The sequence below is a fragment of the Tamandua tetradactyla genome, chromosome 18, assembly GCF_023851605.1.
Source record: "Tamandua tetradactyla isolate mTamTet1 chromosome 18, mTamTet1.pri, whole genome shotgun sequence".
Lineage (NCBI taxonomy): Eukaryota > Metazoa > Chordata > Mammalia > Pilosa > Myrmecophagidae > Tamandua > Tamandua tetradactyla.
Window position 1 is genome coordinate 2,338,523 of NC_135344.1, and position 16,673 is coordinate 2,355,195.

Sequence of the window (16,673 nt, forward strand, 5' to 3'; positions counted from 1 at the left end):
GGGCGACGTGCGCATGCGCGGGGCGGGCGATGAGCGCGTGCGCGGGAACAAGTGGTGCGTGAGCGGGGCGGGGCGAGGGCCGCGGAGCGCCGCGGGGCGAGGCCTCGTTGGCCGGGCGCCGGAGGTCGTGCTGCGTGGGCCGCTGGGCGGGCACGCGGCGACAGGAAACGTCCGGCCCTGGCCTTAGGTGAGAAGTCCGCAAGGAGGAGCTTGGTCCTTCAGACCCCGACGGCCGCCAGGAGAGGTGAGTTGAAACTCTACCTGCCGCAGAGTCTCCAGGCCAGGATGTGGGAACGTTTGCTCCCACGCGTCACTCCTCTCCCGCTGGGTTAGGGGAAGCGGGAATATAGCCCGACACATCTACCACTTTACTAGGCATTTCATTTTCCTTCCTGTTTCAACTGCTTATCCCTTTGTTCATGCCTTAATGCTTCTTTTTTCCTGTATTACCTTCTCACCAGTCTATCTAGAGGATAAGGGACCAGACTCAGCAACCCTCCAGAAAGGAGGTATATTCATTCCATCGCCGTACAGCATCGCCATACCTGACAGTTTCTGCAGGCAGAGCCTGGGACCGACCCTCTCTCCCTACTTCGTTTCCCCTGCAGTGTTACTAGGTGACAGGTAATACTTTCAGGTTTTTTGTTTGTTACAGTCTCCCACTAGAATGTAAGGCCCCAGAGAGCAGAAACAAAAGGACTTGGCACACAGAAGGTTCTCAATAATTATCTGTTGAATGACTGAAAGAAATGAATACTACTTAAATGATCAGGAAACCTACGTAACCCAACAAGCTAATAGAATTTAATAAGCTGGAAGACAACATAAGCACTGGATGCAACACAAATTCAGCGTTTGTGGGCTGTGAGGTTTTAAACAAGAAATTCACCTTCTCTGCTCACTTTTCTTATTTGTGAAATGAGAAATAATAACAAAATTCTCCTCATGGAATATCTTGAGGGTTAAATGAGATACTGAAAGTAAAGCATTTAAGTTATTTGTAAGCTGCGAGAATGCAATCTACCAGATTTGGAACAGGTTTTGAATCTGAGGTGATGGTATAGTAGCCCATGACAAACTTTGAGATCTGTCCTATAACTACTTATTGAAGAGTGCTTTGAAAACTACTCCTTTTTTTTCTTTGCTTTGTATATATCTTATATTACACAGTAAAAAAAGAAAAAAAACCCACAGTGTATTAAGTTGCAAGTTTACAATTCTAAGGCCATAAAAATGTCCAGATTAAGGAATCCAGAGAAAGATACTGTTCTGGTTTGCTAGCTGCCGGAATGCAATATACCAGAAATGGAACAGCTTTTAAAAGAGAGACTTTATTAAGTTGCAAGTTTACAGTTCTAAGGCCATGAAAATGTCCCAATTAAAGCAGTTCCATAAAAATGTCCAAGTTAAGGCACCAGGAAGGGCTGACGATGTTCAGGGTTTCTCTCTCAACTGAAAAGGCACATGGAGAACCTGGCGATGTCTGGTAGCTTTCTCTCTAGGCTTCTTGTTTTATCAAGCTCCCACAGGGACGTATTCTTCTTCATCTCCAAAGATCTCTGGCGGCATGTGCTCTCTGCTTTAGTATCTCAAGCCTTTTCCAAAATGCTTCCTTATTTAAGGGATTCTAGTAAAGTAATCAAAACCCACCTGGAATGGGTAGAGTCACGTTTCCCTCTATTCAAAAGTTCATACCTACAGTTGGGTGAGTCACATCTCCGTGGAGATAACCTAATCAAGTTTCCAACCTACATTGTTGAATAGGGATTCAGAGAAATGTTTGCTCCCACAAGATTGAATTAGGATTAAAACATGGTTTTTCTAGGGTACATAAATCCTTTCAAGCCAGCACAGATACCTTAACTCCAAAGAAAGGGCCAATGAAGTTCTGGGTTTCTCTCTGAGCTGGGAGGGCACATGGTGACCTCTGCTAGCTTTCTCTCCTCATTTCATAAGGGTTCCCCAGGGACGTTTTCCTTCTGCATCTCTAAAGATCTCTGGCTGTGTGGGCTCTGTCTGCACTGAATACTTTACAAAATGTTTCCCTCTTAAAGGGCTCCAGGAAGCAACCCCACTCTGAATGGGTAGAGACACATCTCCATGGAAACCATCTAATCAAAAGTTACTACCCATAACTAGGTGGGTCACAGCTCCATGGAAACAATCAAAAAGAGCCACCCAGCAATACTGAATGAGGATTAAAGAGCATGGATTTGCAGGGGTCCACGACAGTTTCAAACCAGGTCTGCCTTCAAGAAATGTTAACTATTATTCTTTCATAAGCTTTTCAGCTAAAATGATATTAAACCCACCCATATGATGGGCTCTAGCATAGATAAAACATGCAAGATAAAAGTGATTTTTCCATTTAGTTTGTACAATTTCATTCCAATAAATCCCTCAGCCCACAGAAATCAACAAAGAAGCACTTCATTAGGAATGGGGAGGCCACTGAGAGATGCCAGAATGCTTCCAGCCAAATGGCCCATCATTTGTTGTCTGGCTTGATGAGTAGCACTTCCAATGTGAAGTGTCAGAATGATGTTCTTCAACTTCAACAAAGGATGATCTCTGCAATACAAATTAATTGAGGAAAATGGTTCAGAATCATTTGGTCTTTTTAACCTCATTCTGTTTTCACCTCCCCTTGAGAACAGCCTCACACTAAAACAAAGATGGCTATGGGAGGTTTTACAGCATACTCAGACTGACTCATATCGAGATGAGACTACCGTTCATGTAACCCTAGCTTGGGAACCCAGCATTGTTGGGTACGGAACGTGTGTCCTAACCACACTCAGGCCATTAGCACACCATGGCAATAACAAGCTTGGTGGATTAAATGACACTGGCAGAAAAGGGTTTTAGGGGAGAGAGGTGCTAGCCTAGGCATCACAGAGCAAGGTAAATTTGCTTTTAATGAGGAGCAGCCTTAACATGCCTGGAATAAGGCCATTAGAGTGAATTCTCTTGCAGAAGAAAGGACAGGGTTTGGAAGTCAGCCTGGAAAGACGATGAAGGTTTAGTGAAGTAAGTCTGAAAGACTCAATGAATCATGCTGGATAATGCTAGGACCACAGTGTTAGGCAAGGGTTTGTACCCCAAACCAACAGAGCCTTTTGATAATACAAAGGCCAAAGTAGCCCATAGGGCAAGGATTCTCCATCCTAGTTGACTGCCCTCTCCGAGAGAACAGATCAGATCAAGGCATATCCTGTAGTACAGTTAGCAGGGAGAGAGGAACTATTCTGATTACCACCCAGCACCTCCCTGTGAGAGGGAGGTGGCCCTACTACTTAAAAGCACACAATGGAAACCAGTCTCAAGACAAGCCTGTGAACTGAAACGGAGTGATTGTTTTTGTCCCAAACTGACTTGAAACCCAGAAATAACCAAATCATGGCCAACTGTAATGACTCCTATCTTATATCTAGGAAAGGTTGATTCTATGGAGAAGGCATAGCAAATGCCTCTATTATTCTTACTGAATTGTTCTCTAGTGAAACTAAATTTTACCCCAACCATACTCTATGGGGTAACACTGGGATTGTTATGTGTGAGATTTAAACTATCTTATGTAAATAAGTCTTATGATACTACAGATACTGACCATCAAATGTATTAGGAAGCTGAATCAAAGCCTTCTCCAGGGAGGTGGCCTATGCAGTGGGTTTGGGGTCTCAAACCCAACACATTCACAAGAAAGGACTGGCCCTTGCCTGGTTCCTAGGAGATGTCCTCTCAGCCCTTGGGATAGCTTGTCTGTTAAGAGTGTCTTTGTATGCAAATCTTGGGCCATTCCAGCCAGTTTATGCTAACAACATGCTATATGCTCTTATTCGCCTGGGCCCTGGACCACTGTGTGTGGGTCTGACTTTGGGGGGGACTGGAGTCTGCCTTGTTAGGGCCAGTCATGTGGATGCTCTGAGTGTATGTGACTGAGCCCCAATTAAAACTCTGGACACCAAGCTTTAGGTACGCCTCTTGGCTGGCAATACTTCATGCATACTGTCACACACTGTTTCTAGGAGAATTAAGTGCTGCCCATGCAATTCCAGAAGAGGTCAGATGGAAGCTCACACTTAATTCCTGCCAGACTCCACTCCGTGTGCCATTTGCCTTCACCGATTTTAAGCTGTATGCCTTCATGTAGTAAACCATGACCAGGAGAATAACCACTTTTCTGAGTTCTGTGAATCCTTCTAGCAAATCATTGAGGCTGAGGGTCATTGAGGCTGAGGGTGATCTCAAGTATCCTGGACAACATTGCCAAATGAATGTTTTTTCTTTTAAAATAATCTCATAATAAATCCTTTTGTAAAGCAAAGAATACTTATGGAGAATGACTAAATAAACACTCAGTTCCTACTTTTAAAATTAACTATTTCACATTAGAGTTTGCTGTGGTAAGCAGCAATAAAATTTCTCTCCAAAAAGTCAAGATGAAAATGCAAGCATGTCTGATAGAGCTTAGCAATGAATACAGAGAGCCAAAGATCAAATTATTCATAGAATACTTGCTAAGCTCTTGACTACAAAGAACATTTCATATGGGACACTGAATGTGCCCCATTCATCAGGTGAAGCTAAACTCTGAGATATACTCCTGCCATTTGCCCAATGACTTGATAGTGAATCTAATATAAAGCTCATTTTAGTAGAATAGGCAACAGGGATAATCATTTAACTTCTAGATTTCAAAATAAGTTGAAAGACCACTGTCTAAAATGCTCATGCTTTCTATTAATTTTGTTCTAGATCAGTGGTTCTCAACCTTTTGGTCTTAGGACCTCTTTGCACTCTTAAAAACTGAAATCCCAAAGCTGTTTATGAGGGTAATATCTTATCAATATTTAGAAATTAAAAATGAAAAAAATTGATACAATAATACAGAAACATACACACCATTAGCTATCAGTGAATACATCACAGATCATTCCTCTCTGGAAAATTCCACTTTGTACTCATAACAAAACATGAGTGAAAAGCTGAATAGTATCTTATAGTATTATGAAACTTAACAGGCAGGAACACTGGGTCAAAACAAGCAAAAAATCTACCTGTCCCTAATGACCAATCATGCTGAATGTTCATGTGCTTCATCAGCCACATGTTTTCTTTGATGAAGTAGCCATTCAAATATTTCTCCCCTTTCTTAAATTGGGTTTTTTGTCTCTGAATTAGTAACTTTTAAGTGTTCTTTATATAGCTTGGATCTAAGTCCTCTATCAGATATATGATTTACAATTATTGTCCCCAAATATGTTAACTTATCTTCTCATTTTCTTAATGTTGTCTTTTTTTATGCAATTGATGATAGCTCTTTATTGTTTTTTAATGCAATTGATTAATGTTGTCTTTTGAAGTCTATTTTTTTAATGAGATACCACTTCACACGCACTATAATGGCTATATCAAAAAGACAGAAAATACCAAATGTTTGTGAAGATATGGAGAAACTGGAACCCTTATACATTGCTGATGCAGATGTAAAAAGGTGCAGCCACTTTGCAAAACAGTTGGTAAAAAGTTAAACATAAATTTACTATGTAAACCAATAATTCTACTCCTAGATTTTTACGCAACAGAACTGAAATCATGCCCATACAAAGAACTGTACACAAATATCTATAGCATATTATTCATGATACCCCCAAAGTAGAAACAATTACAATATTTATCAATTGATGAATGGATGAATGGATAATCAAAATGTGCTATATGCATACAATGGAATATGGTTCAGCAAGAAAAAGGAACAACTCATGCAACAAAGTAGATGAACCTTGGGGACATGATGTGGTCCAAAATAAGCCAGAAACAAAAGGACAAATATTGTATGGTCTCTTTTAGAAAATACTTATAAGAAAATGGGGCCATGGATTGTAAGCTCTTATAGCTGTCACATTTAGTCAGGAGCCGTTAAGTTGTTATTTCTAGATTCTGAGATGCTGTGTTACTTACGTATAATCTGATATCTCCCTGGAACTCTGGGTACCTGTGTGACACCTAAGACTCAGAATTGGGGTTCTGCAGCTCTGAAAGTCAGCATTGTCACATACAACAACTGTGCTAAAGAAACTGAGAAAGTGATTAGACTTCAATCAGAGGTAAGAATGAAGCCGATCAGATTAGGAGTAAGGTAAGTCAAAATACAGTGATAAGGATGACATTGTCTGTATTTCAGAACATTCACCTATTGTATGAGACTAAAGGAGAGAGGTTTATTTTGTCCCAAACCTAAATTTTCTGTAGCACATGATCTGACTCACCTGCCTGGACAGCTCATTTAAATAACCCAAACACAAGAAGCCTAGAATGGGAATGAGGGCTTGTAATTCTGTATAGCTTAATGTAATACCCGGATACATCCCAGAGTATGTTGGGCAGATAATTAAAAACCACTGGCAAAGTCCCTTGAGGGACAGGAGAAAAAATATGGAACTATTAAGCTTTACCACCAGGGAAACCCCTGATACTCTCTCAAACATCAGGGACTCCCAAGTCAATAGGCCAAGCACTGGATTTTCAGACTTGCTCTTGTGAAACTTATTTATGTAGCAGAGAAGCTAATTCTATCTATAGTTATGCCTAAGAGTTACATCCAGAAAATCTCTTTTGTTGCTCAGATGTGGCCTCTCCCTGTCTCTAAGCCCAACTCTGCAAGGAAAATTATTACCCTCCCCCTACATGAGACATGACACCTAGGGATGAAAGTCTTCCTGGCAATGTGGGACATGACTCCCAGGGATAAGCCTGGCCCTGGCATCATGGGATCAACAACACATTCCTGATCAAAAAGAAATGCAAGAAAATAAGGTATCAGTGGCTAAGAGGATTCAAACAGAGTCAAGAGGCTATTCTGGAGGCTACTCTTACACAAGCCTCAGTTAGATACTGCTGATTGCCATCAGTTTTCCAAACCCCAACCAAAACATTCCTACTAACCCTAAAGAACATCTAGGGCTCTATTTGGGGTTCTACAGCAGTTTCACACACTATGATTACTTTCAAAAAACCTACAATACCCAGATGGTTCCTAGGCCAGGTAAGTCCTAAAACCCAGAGGGGCCAGCCTCTCCAGAACATCAGCTAGTTCCACCCCCCATCCCATATTATCTATATCCCTTTCCAACATGAAAATGTTAGAATGGGCACAGCTCTAAAACCCCCAAAGATTGGGAGAAGGATCAAAGAAGAAGGAGGAGTTATAACAGAGAAGATAGAATTTAACAAATGAGTATGGCTGCTGAGTCATTATATTGATATTTCTTTTAGTCTCCAGTGTCTTGGAGCAGCTAGAAGTAAAAATCTAAAATTGTAGAACTGTAACCCATACCAAACTCTCAAAGCTGTTCTATAACTACCTTTATGATGCACTTTGAAGTGCATTGCTTTTTTGTATATATATTATACTTTACATTAAAAGTGTTTTAAAAAAATAAAATAGAGGGCTTTCTGGGGAAAAAAAACAGAACCTATCCTGAAAAAGTTGCAGTATAAACAATTGGAAATGAACTGGCTTTGGTCTAATTGAGTTAAACCGTCATAAATGAATAAGTATGTTAACCAATCTAAGCTCATTTCTCTCCACTTTGTAAAACCCTCCTTTATAATAAGGAATCTAAATAGCAACCAATTATTGTAACTCCCCCTTTGGAAATCTCCTAACTGCCTTCATAAACCAATGTAACTTACTAACCATTTGAGACTCATACTTCCATTTGATATACCTGTTTGAAATTTCTCTTTCAATAAACCTACATTACTGATTATTTTAGACGAAGGAACTATGAACAAATTCTCTGTAATAGTCTCTATCATCCTAAGTAAAAGAAGTCAAATGCAATGGACTACATATCATGATTTCTAGGGATTTTATACAAAATCCTTAGAAAAGGCAAATCACTAGAGACAAAAAAACAGATCAGTATAAGGGATCCTCTTGGGGGTGATGGTTTCATAACTTCATAAATTTACTAAAAATCAGTGAACAGAACACTTAAAATGGGTGAATTTTATATTACATAAATTATACTTCAATAATTTCATGTGAAGAAATTAAATAGTAACAAATGTAAAATTCCACATGTATTTAAAGATCATTTGAGGAAATAATGAGTTAAGAGTTAAGTGTCACTGCTAGAAAACATGCATTAGAAATGCTCTTATTTTACTTTTCCACAATGTCAGGCTGCAACATGAGTACTGTGCTCAGCTTTTAAGAACACATTGCCAAAGGGCCTGAACAATTAAAGTGCTGGGTGGAAGAGAAAAAGATGGTGATGGATCTGGATGCCCCATAATCTAGGCTACAGTTGAAGAACATGATATTTAGCTTCAAAAAATAAGACAAGATGAAATATAGGAAGGCCTGTGTGGTGGCTGGGAGCTTTGTCCCCAGAAAAAATATGTTCTTAAGCTTAACCCACTCCTGTGGATGTGACCCCATGGTAAGTAGGGCCTTTTGATGAGGTTACCCTGGTTAAGGCACAGCCCAATTCAATCAGGATGGATATTAAAGCTATTACGGTTCTTTATGGAGAGTGGAATTCAAACAGATAAAGGGAAGGCCACAGCGGGAGCAGCCAGTAGCTGAACATCAGGGGGACCTGGAAGAGGAGGGGGAGGTCAGGAGGGGCCATTATGTGCCCTGCCTGAGACAGAGGAGCCCAGGGCCAAGGACCACAGGCAGCCAGCCCCAGAACACCAGTTTTGGGAGGAAAGCATCATCTTACTGATGGCTCAGTGTTGAAATTCTCCTAGCTTCAAGCCATAAGCAGATAAAATCCTACTGTTTAAGCCAACCCACTGCATGGTATTTGTTTGAGCAGTCCAGGAAACTAAAATAGTCTGTAGGAGAGAAAACTAATCAAACTTATCCTCTGATGTGCCAGAGGACAAACCAGGGTCAACAGGCAGAGGGAAGGACTACTGTGGTCCAATATGCAAAAGAACATTCCGGACAGTTTCCATCAATGAGGTCCACTGCCTGGAGTATCCTAAGCACTCGGTCCCTGGAGCTATGGAAGCAGAGGCTGGGTGCCATCTCTGAGAGATGTGTCTCCTGCACTGGCACCACAGGACTTCCTGGGTCCCTTCGGAGTCCAAGATTCTACAGCTCTCTGACAGGAAGGCTGCAAAAGCCAAATTGTCTGAGGACAGTGCCTCTGCTCATAGGATGAAAGATTTCTAGATTTTGTTCTGGCTTGTTACCTTGGCAGAGGTTCTGGGTATGTTACACCCAGTGCTGCTGCTTGAATGGTCCCAATCTGAAGTGCCTCCCTGAGGGCATCTTGATCAACTAACAGACCTGAATTGACAAAACAATCACATCACGATCTGTAGACAATATATGGAGAAGAAGCATTTTCACATTTGCTACAATTTCAAATATATCTTAAGTTCTTTCCAATAGCAATTTTGCAGGTCAGTCAAGTGTCTTACAAAGAACTCACCATGTCAAATTGCTCAAGTTACCATCAGGGGCCATCAGAGCTACTGTGGGCCAGGTAGAGTACCAGGCTTTCTGCAGGCAGCATCTCACTGGACCCACCAATGACCTGTCAAAGTCAGGGGAAACTGAGGCCTGGAGGTCACACAATGTGCCCTAGTCACACAGCTTCGAAGGCACTGAGGTGTGTCGAACTCCCTTCACCAGGCCACCTGGCAAACACTATCCCAGGGCTTAAACTAGGAGAAGAGAGCTCTCAAATGGTAGCTGTATACACACATTGAAAAACTAGCCACAAACGTGATCCATAAACTATTATCTCAAACACAAAACAGCATGGCATGTGTCATGGTCAGCTTCATGCGTCAACTTGGCCAAGTGGTGGTACCTGTTTGTCTGGTTGGGCAAGTGCTGGCCTGTCTTTTGCTGTGAGGACATTTCACAGAATTAAATCATGATCACGTCAGCTGCATCAACAGCTGATTTCATTTGTAATCAGCCAAGGGAAGTGTCTTCTGCAATGAGTGATGCTCAATCTAATCACCGGAGGCGTTTTAAGGAGGATTCAGAGGAGACAGGCTCTCTTCCTGCTTCGGCTGGCAAGCCTCTCCTGTGGAGTTTGTCCAGACCCTCCATTGGAATCGTCAGCTTCACAGCCTACCCTGTGGATTTTGGACTCTGCGTTCCCGTGGTCACATGAGACACTTATAAATTTTATATCTGCGAGTGTTCCCTGTTGATTCTGTTTCTCTAGAGAACCCTAACTGATACAGCATGTCTGAGCAGCAGGAGCAAAGGAGAAAACCCCTTTCCTTTCTTGCTGATACAAGAGGCGCTGCCACCAGAGGGGCACCTCCTCCCACAGACCATGCCCGCCCAAGCAGCTCCCCAGGGGGCCTGACACAGGACATGCCCCACCACCGGGATGCCATGCAGAGGAGGCCATGCCAAGCTCTTTTCTGGTGGGTTTTTGTTTGTTGTTTTTCCTGCTCTGATACGATTTCCAGTCTGGCATTACTGAAAGCACATGAGATGCCCCTGTCATCCACTGGCCTCTCGAGGGCCGGGTTTTCAGAGAACTTTCAAATAGATCATCTCAGACCTGGGTAGGCTCATGGCCAGCACTGTATCCTTGTCTATAGATGAACAGAAATATAGACTCTTAAACAGGTGATCTTACCCCTGTGAAAGAAAGGCCTCTCTGATGGGTGGTCGAGGCTGGGCCAGCAGGAGTGGGGAGGGCTTTTTTGGTGGAAAAACACACTGCCTTGATATTTGATACCAGAACATCGATTCTCATATGTGCTGTCACCTGCCAATGTCAAGAGACCCTGGTCTCTCTTCCTCATCAGTGTCATATTCGACTTATCCTATTTGGCTATAGCATGGGCCAACAACAGCACATAAAGCACTATGTGAATGTCAGATAATCAAAGCAACAGTACATTAATTTTGGAAAATGATGGCTCAGAAAAGTTATCCCCATAAAAGTCTTTTCCCACACGATCAAACTGTGATGTTCCCACCCTAAATTAATAGCCAAATTTGGATTCTAAAACCCAATATGGTAGCATTTTCATCCCTTTTGTTGCTAATTTTAGGTTCAAAACAATGTAAAGACAAAATTCAAGAATATTGCTAAATAGCAATTCACTGGGCCACAGATCTAAGTGGATTTTTCAAACCACGGTAGCCACTCAGAAAAACAGGGCCGACTAGAAATGCCAAAAGTATAGCTGCGGGATTTTGTCTTGCAGTATTTTTTAACCAAAAGAGAGCAACGTGCCTTCAACCTGTGGAGAGCCAAGTGGAGCCCTTGTTACCTCTGCCACATTGATGAGAACGGCAGTGGGTCTCGTCAGCATCAGCAACCTCTTCCCAATGAGCTGCTCAGCCTGGGGAGTCACGAAGTCAGGCCACCGCAGGTCATCCAGCTTCTCACAGTAAGTGGGCCCAACAGTTGCTGCTTCCTCCAATTTCCTATAAAGATAATAGTAAGAAAAACGACCTTCTCTAGTCAGAAACTCTTCACAATGTCCTGAGGAAAGGCAAACCTTTCCAGCACAGCGAACCAAGGTTGAATGACCTGGAGCCTCTCCCCACGGGCTGCTGCCATGCTGGGCAGCAGCCCAGATGCTGAGGCCCCAGCTCTCCCGAGGCCAGCTCCAGCACCATCCCAGCACCTCCTTGGAGGCTCTGGTGCAAAGGGAACCCTGCAGCACCTATGGTTCTCAGGGGGCTTGCCACCGCAACAGGGAGCCCCCTGAGGGCAGGGGCTTCATCTCACTTGTCTTTGAACCCCCAGAGTAGTAGAGTCCTGAGCATTGAACTGCGCATCAGGTAATGTAGCAGCTGTGTAAACACATTAAATATTCCTGGAAAAACAGGAAAGGGCCTTGGGGTGCTAACTGCTGGGCAGGAGGCATTGCCAAAGAGCCTGGGGCAGGCAAGATTTTGGTTTTCATTTTGGTCCAATTTTAACTCCTGCTCTAGCCACCTCACATGGCTGATCATTCAACAGAAATTCTAAGCTCCCAGAATTTAGGGAAATCTCTGGTAACCACTACTTGCTTACAAGGAGGGACTAACAAAAAGACACAAGTTCTCCTCCAAGGTGTCTGTCTGCTATGACCTGGGGCTGGCAGGGAGTGTCCAGCACAGGCTCGCCAAGGTCCCCCCTGCTCACCCCTAACCCATGTGGCATTCTCCTCAGAAGAGCCTTTGGCAGCTCCAGTATCTGTACCCTTGTGGCACTGAAAACCTGGCATGTAGGTCTGTCATTGCCCAAAAATCTTTAGCCACTAGGCTTGTGGTACTTCGTTTATAGCAACCCCAGGAAACTAAGACAGCATGCCTCTGGGAATGTGTTACAGGAAGTAATGACAGTGTGTGCGTATTTCTGGTAGGGCCAGAACTCTATTCATCTACAACACACCTAGGTCCCGGCCCTGCACCAGTCACTGGGGATGCAAAGGTGAACCATGCAGACTAGGAGTCAGATCACATGGAGCCATGTACTCATGGGAGAGACAGAAGAGAGGCAAGCAAACAGCAAAAAGTGCAAATTGTAAAATGTGCTGTCCAATGATGTCAAATGGCTAAGAGAGCATGGAGCCTACTTGGAGAGCATGGCCTGGAAAGGCCTCTGAGGAATGGTCCAGGTTGGGGCAGCAGGGGTGAGGAGAGCATTCCAGGTGAAGCAAAGCACATGGGCTCAGGCAGTGGAACAACCTGTGATGCTCAAGGGAGATGCCGTGTCTGCAATGACACTGACCCGGGGAGAGCCAGACAAGTGAATGTAGGCTGCCGGAGGTTCGAACCTGAAGACTGTGTAGACTAGGGGTCCAGAGAGAGAATTCAGGGTGCCCATAAGCTTTAGTAGGAAAAGAACAACAGGTATTTTTAGTAGCTTCTAATGGAAATGTAGCATTTCCTCCCATAATGAATGTCAAAGTAGTTATACCACTGGCAGTAACAGCATTCTCTGTGTCTTTGTCACCAGTAGAAATCACAATTTCATATCATAGCTTAGTTGTTGAAGATATCTCAGAATAGTTTCTGAAAGTATTATTTATAGTCATCACTTCAGAATTACAGCAGTTATTTGATCTGCTGCTGGAAACTTATTATGAGTTGAAAAAGAAAGCATGGGGTACATGATTCCTGGACCATGCACCAAAAAGAAAAGAAAAAGAAGAAGCACAAATATTAACATGAAACAGAAACATTAACATGATTCACTTTTTTAATACTTAAAAGCTGTATTTCAACATGATTGGTGATATCCAAAAATCAATACATAATCCATTTTATTTCATGCATTTAAAAATATTATTCTGAGAAGAAGATGGAACCCAGAAGCTAGCTGAGCCATTATGAAGGAAGCTGCAGCCTGGAGGGCCTCAACAATAAGCTGGAGCCAGGGAAGAAGGAAGCTCTCCCCTCAAACCATAAGCAGGAGTTGCAGCCTTCCTCAGTCCCAACCAGGAGGGAGAGTTGGCATTGTGGGGTGTGTCCATGTATGCAGGTCATGGATAGCTGGGAAAGTCCATGCTAGGCAGGGATCTGCCACATGCTGCTCAAGAATCAGCACCAGTGAGGTTCGTGGGAGTATTGCATGTGTGCAGGATGCAATGGGACGGCTCCAAGATCTAGCATCACGGTGGATCAGTTCAAGGTCTTTCAGAAGGAGTTTCATAACCTTTAAGTCGGCACTAAATGCATTTACCACAGTATATGGTACTTACTGAACAAGCTCATCTTCAAATTCCAAATTCACTGCAAGTTGGACGCCAATGTCACCTCAAGCCAGATTTAACTTTGAGTGAACAGAGCCATGAACGGAAGGGTAGCAAGGCCAAGTTCATTGGCAGCAGATGGAAATGGACCTACTCACTGGAGGGAGACCTCAGGAGCAGCCACACAAGTAGACAGAGGCACAGGTGATCCAGTCTGCATCTGAGACCTGGCCCTTAGCCCACCACCCCACCATTCACTACCCCATAAGAGCCTGTGAAGATGGGAGGGCCTCTTATCCCACCTCCTCATCCCCCACAGTGCAGCTTGGCAGCAATCCAGAGATCCCTATGCTGAACTACTACTGGGAGGAGCTACTCCTCCATATCCCTGAATCTCAAAGGTTTCCTGATTACCTTTAACCTCTGCCCCAAGGATGACTGGACACTGGAGGGCAACCCAAGAGCACCGAAGCAGATAGAGACTTAGGAAATGGACACTTGCCCCAGCAGCCAAGGAAGCACTGGCAGTGGCACCATATCCTAGGGGCCTAAGCCAGAAGGGGTAGCTGAGGACACAGACTGTGAGGCTGCCCCAGTCACGAGCCTTTTCCTTGCACTCCTCATGTTCTCATGGTGTCAACCTTTACCACACAGAGTCAAGCCAACATCTTGGAAGCCAAGATAGCAGCAGCCCTGAGTGCTTGGAAAGAGCTGAGCAGTCCAGAAGGGGTACCAGGACACAACTGTTCTACAGGTCCGTGGAGGTGACAGCATGGACAAGGTCCTGGAGCTGATTCCTTGATGGGTGCACGTCCCATCCCCTACACCTGTCTACAGCTCCTTTATGCCCTTGGTGCAGGCAAGATAGAGGAGCATCACCATGCTGAAAAATACCTCTCTCAATTCTAAAGGATAGGGCCAATTCAGCAATGACAAGTTCAGGTGTATCCAGAACAGCTCCACCTACCAGTCCAACTCACCCATATAAATACAGGCAACTGGGGAACCTTACGTGGACAAGGTGGGAGTGGACCTTAACCACTGACCCTCCCAGTGCCTATAGGAGGAAAGTCACAAGGGGAGGGTACCTTTCCAACCAAAGCTCCCCTGACACCCCTCACTCTAGTCTGCAATGACAAGCAGGTTCTTACCTTTTCAGGGGGCCACTGCATAATCCTATCCCCTACCGTGGTGCTGGATTTCCTGTAATTCCCCTCAATCCTTCTGGATTTTGCAGTTGTTGTCTCTGCAACCAGGAGCCCTCTTCATGCCCTTTAAACATATAACCACCAGTGTAACCTAGCTCCAGAATAACCAGTTCCCACCAACCTAGCACTTCCTACATGAGTGTTGGTCCTTACTGGGGATCTCAACACAGGTTAATCGAACTCTTCTTTTGAAAACGTGCTAAAATTTTTTCAGAACATGATTTGTAGAGTAAAATGTTGTAGATAAGTGCATAGATAGGTAAGTGTGTGTGGTGTGTGAGTGCGCATGTGCGCCAATGACCTCAAGCCAAGACAACCAGGAACATACCTGTATTTAACAAAATTGTATTGCTCATTGCAGTGAGGGAGAATGCACCTCATGGAACCCCAGGGCATCGCAGTAAGAGGGTACTATGAGGACCTTATTATAGGATTTGAACTTGAGTTGGGTGGTTGTGTGTGGGGCTTCATGGAGGGGGTCATTGCTCTGGATTGTGTGCTGTCTGGAATGAGGGGATTCTGCAATTGGTTATCTTAAAATTCTTAAACATATGGAGGGAAAAATAAAGTTAGGCTACAGCTGTAATTTGTAAAGAAGCAGAGTAATGGCTGGGAAAGAGGGATAATTGGTATTTTGCAGCTTAGTCAATTTTCATGATTGTCTATATTCAGACATGATTACAAGGTGGACTTTGTTCTGTCTTTTTCCATCACCATCACAGAGTGGCCTTTTCTGAGGTTTATGTTCACCATGAAAATATCAGACCTGACTGAGGATGCCAGGCCAGCTTTTGTGCCAGGGCTTTCTCGTACATTTCAATGAAGAGGGGAGGCAAGAAATGAGCTTAAGAATTGCAGCCTATCTGTTTGGGCCATGGTGTTATCTGCTGAGGAATTTTGTTGAGTAGAAACAAAAGGGGAAGAAGCCCTATCAGAAAACAATGGAGCCACAGTGAGCCTGACAGAGGAAGCAGGAGCACCTGGGCTGGTGGCTCCCAGGACCCTCAGCAAAGGGAAGACCCAGTGTCCAGGCAGACAGGGAGCCTAGGGCCACTCCCCTTAGGGCCTTCCCTCTCTGGGATCTCCTGGTGTCTGACCCTGATCCTCCTCTCTGTGAGGAGCAGATGTCACTTTCCTGTCCTCTTCCCCACTCTCATCTGCCCTCTGCCATTTTCTCCCCCTTCCACATCCACCAGCCCAGTCCTCAAACTGCTTAAATGTCAGTAGAGGAAGTGCTGGGAAGGGCTTGGGGCTGGGACTTGCTGAGCCTCCCTCCCTGCCAGATGCCCACTTGGAGAGTGTCAGTTAGTAGGAAAGGCTGACAGACACCCCGTTCTTGTGCCACAGCAGTTACCTATGGCATATCGGGAACATTCCAGAGAAAAAACAAATCTGAAATAGAAATTTCTACCATGAAAAGCATTTTGCATTAAAACTGTTATTCTGAGAAGGGGGCCACAAACATCCTCAGACTGACGACAGGGTCCAGGACCAGAACAGGCTAAGAAGCCTTGGGAGCAACAGGTGGGCCAGATCATGCAGGCTCGTGCAGAAGTTGGGGAGGAACTGGATTTTATCCGACATGCTATTCTACATAATGGGTTTTAAGAGGTGACCTCTGTGGTAGACTGAATATGTCAGTCTTAATCTGGGTCCCTGAGGGTGTGACCCCACTGGAGTAAACAGGATCCCTTGAAGATGTCATTTCTAGTGAAGGTGTGGTCAACTGTAGCAGGGTAGGCTTTCCTCGGAATTCCTGGAGGCCTGATAAAG

General features: G+C 44.1%; 1 long non-coding RNA gene across 5 annotated transcripts in view; it reads left to right on the forward strand.

Annotated features, from left to right (window-relative positions):
- The first annotated feature begins 99 nt into the window (after positions 1 to 99).
- LOC143661924 (uncharacterized) overlaps positions 100 to 16,673 on the forward strand; it is a 46,508-nt gene continuing 29,934 nt past the window's right edge. For all 5 annotated transcript variants that reach the window (XR_013164992.1, XR_013164995.1, XR_013164993.1 and 2 more), the window contains exons 1-2: positions 100 to 244; positions 462 to 624. This is a non-coding gene — a long non-coding RNA (uncharacterized LOC143661924). The remainder of the gene's footprint in view (positions 245 to 461; positions 625 to 16,673) is intronic.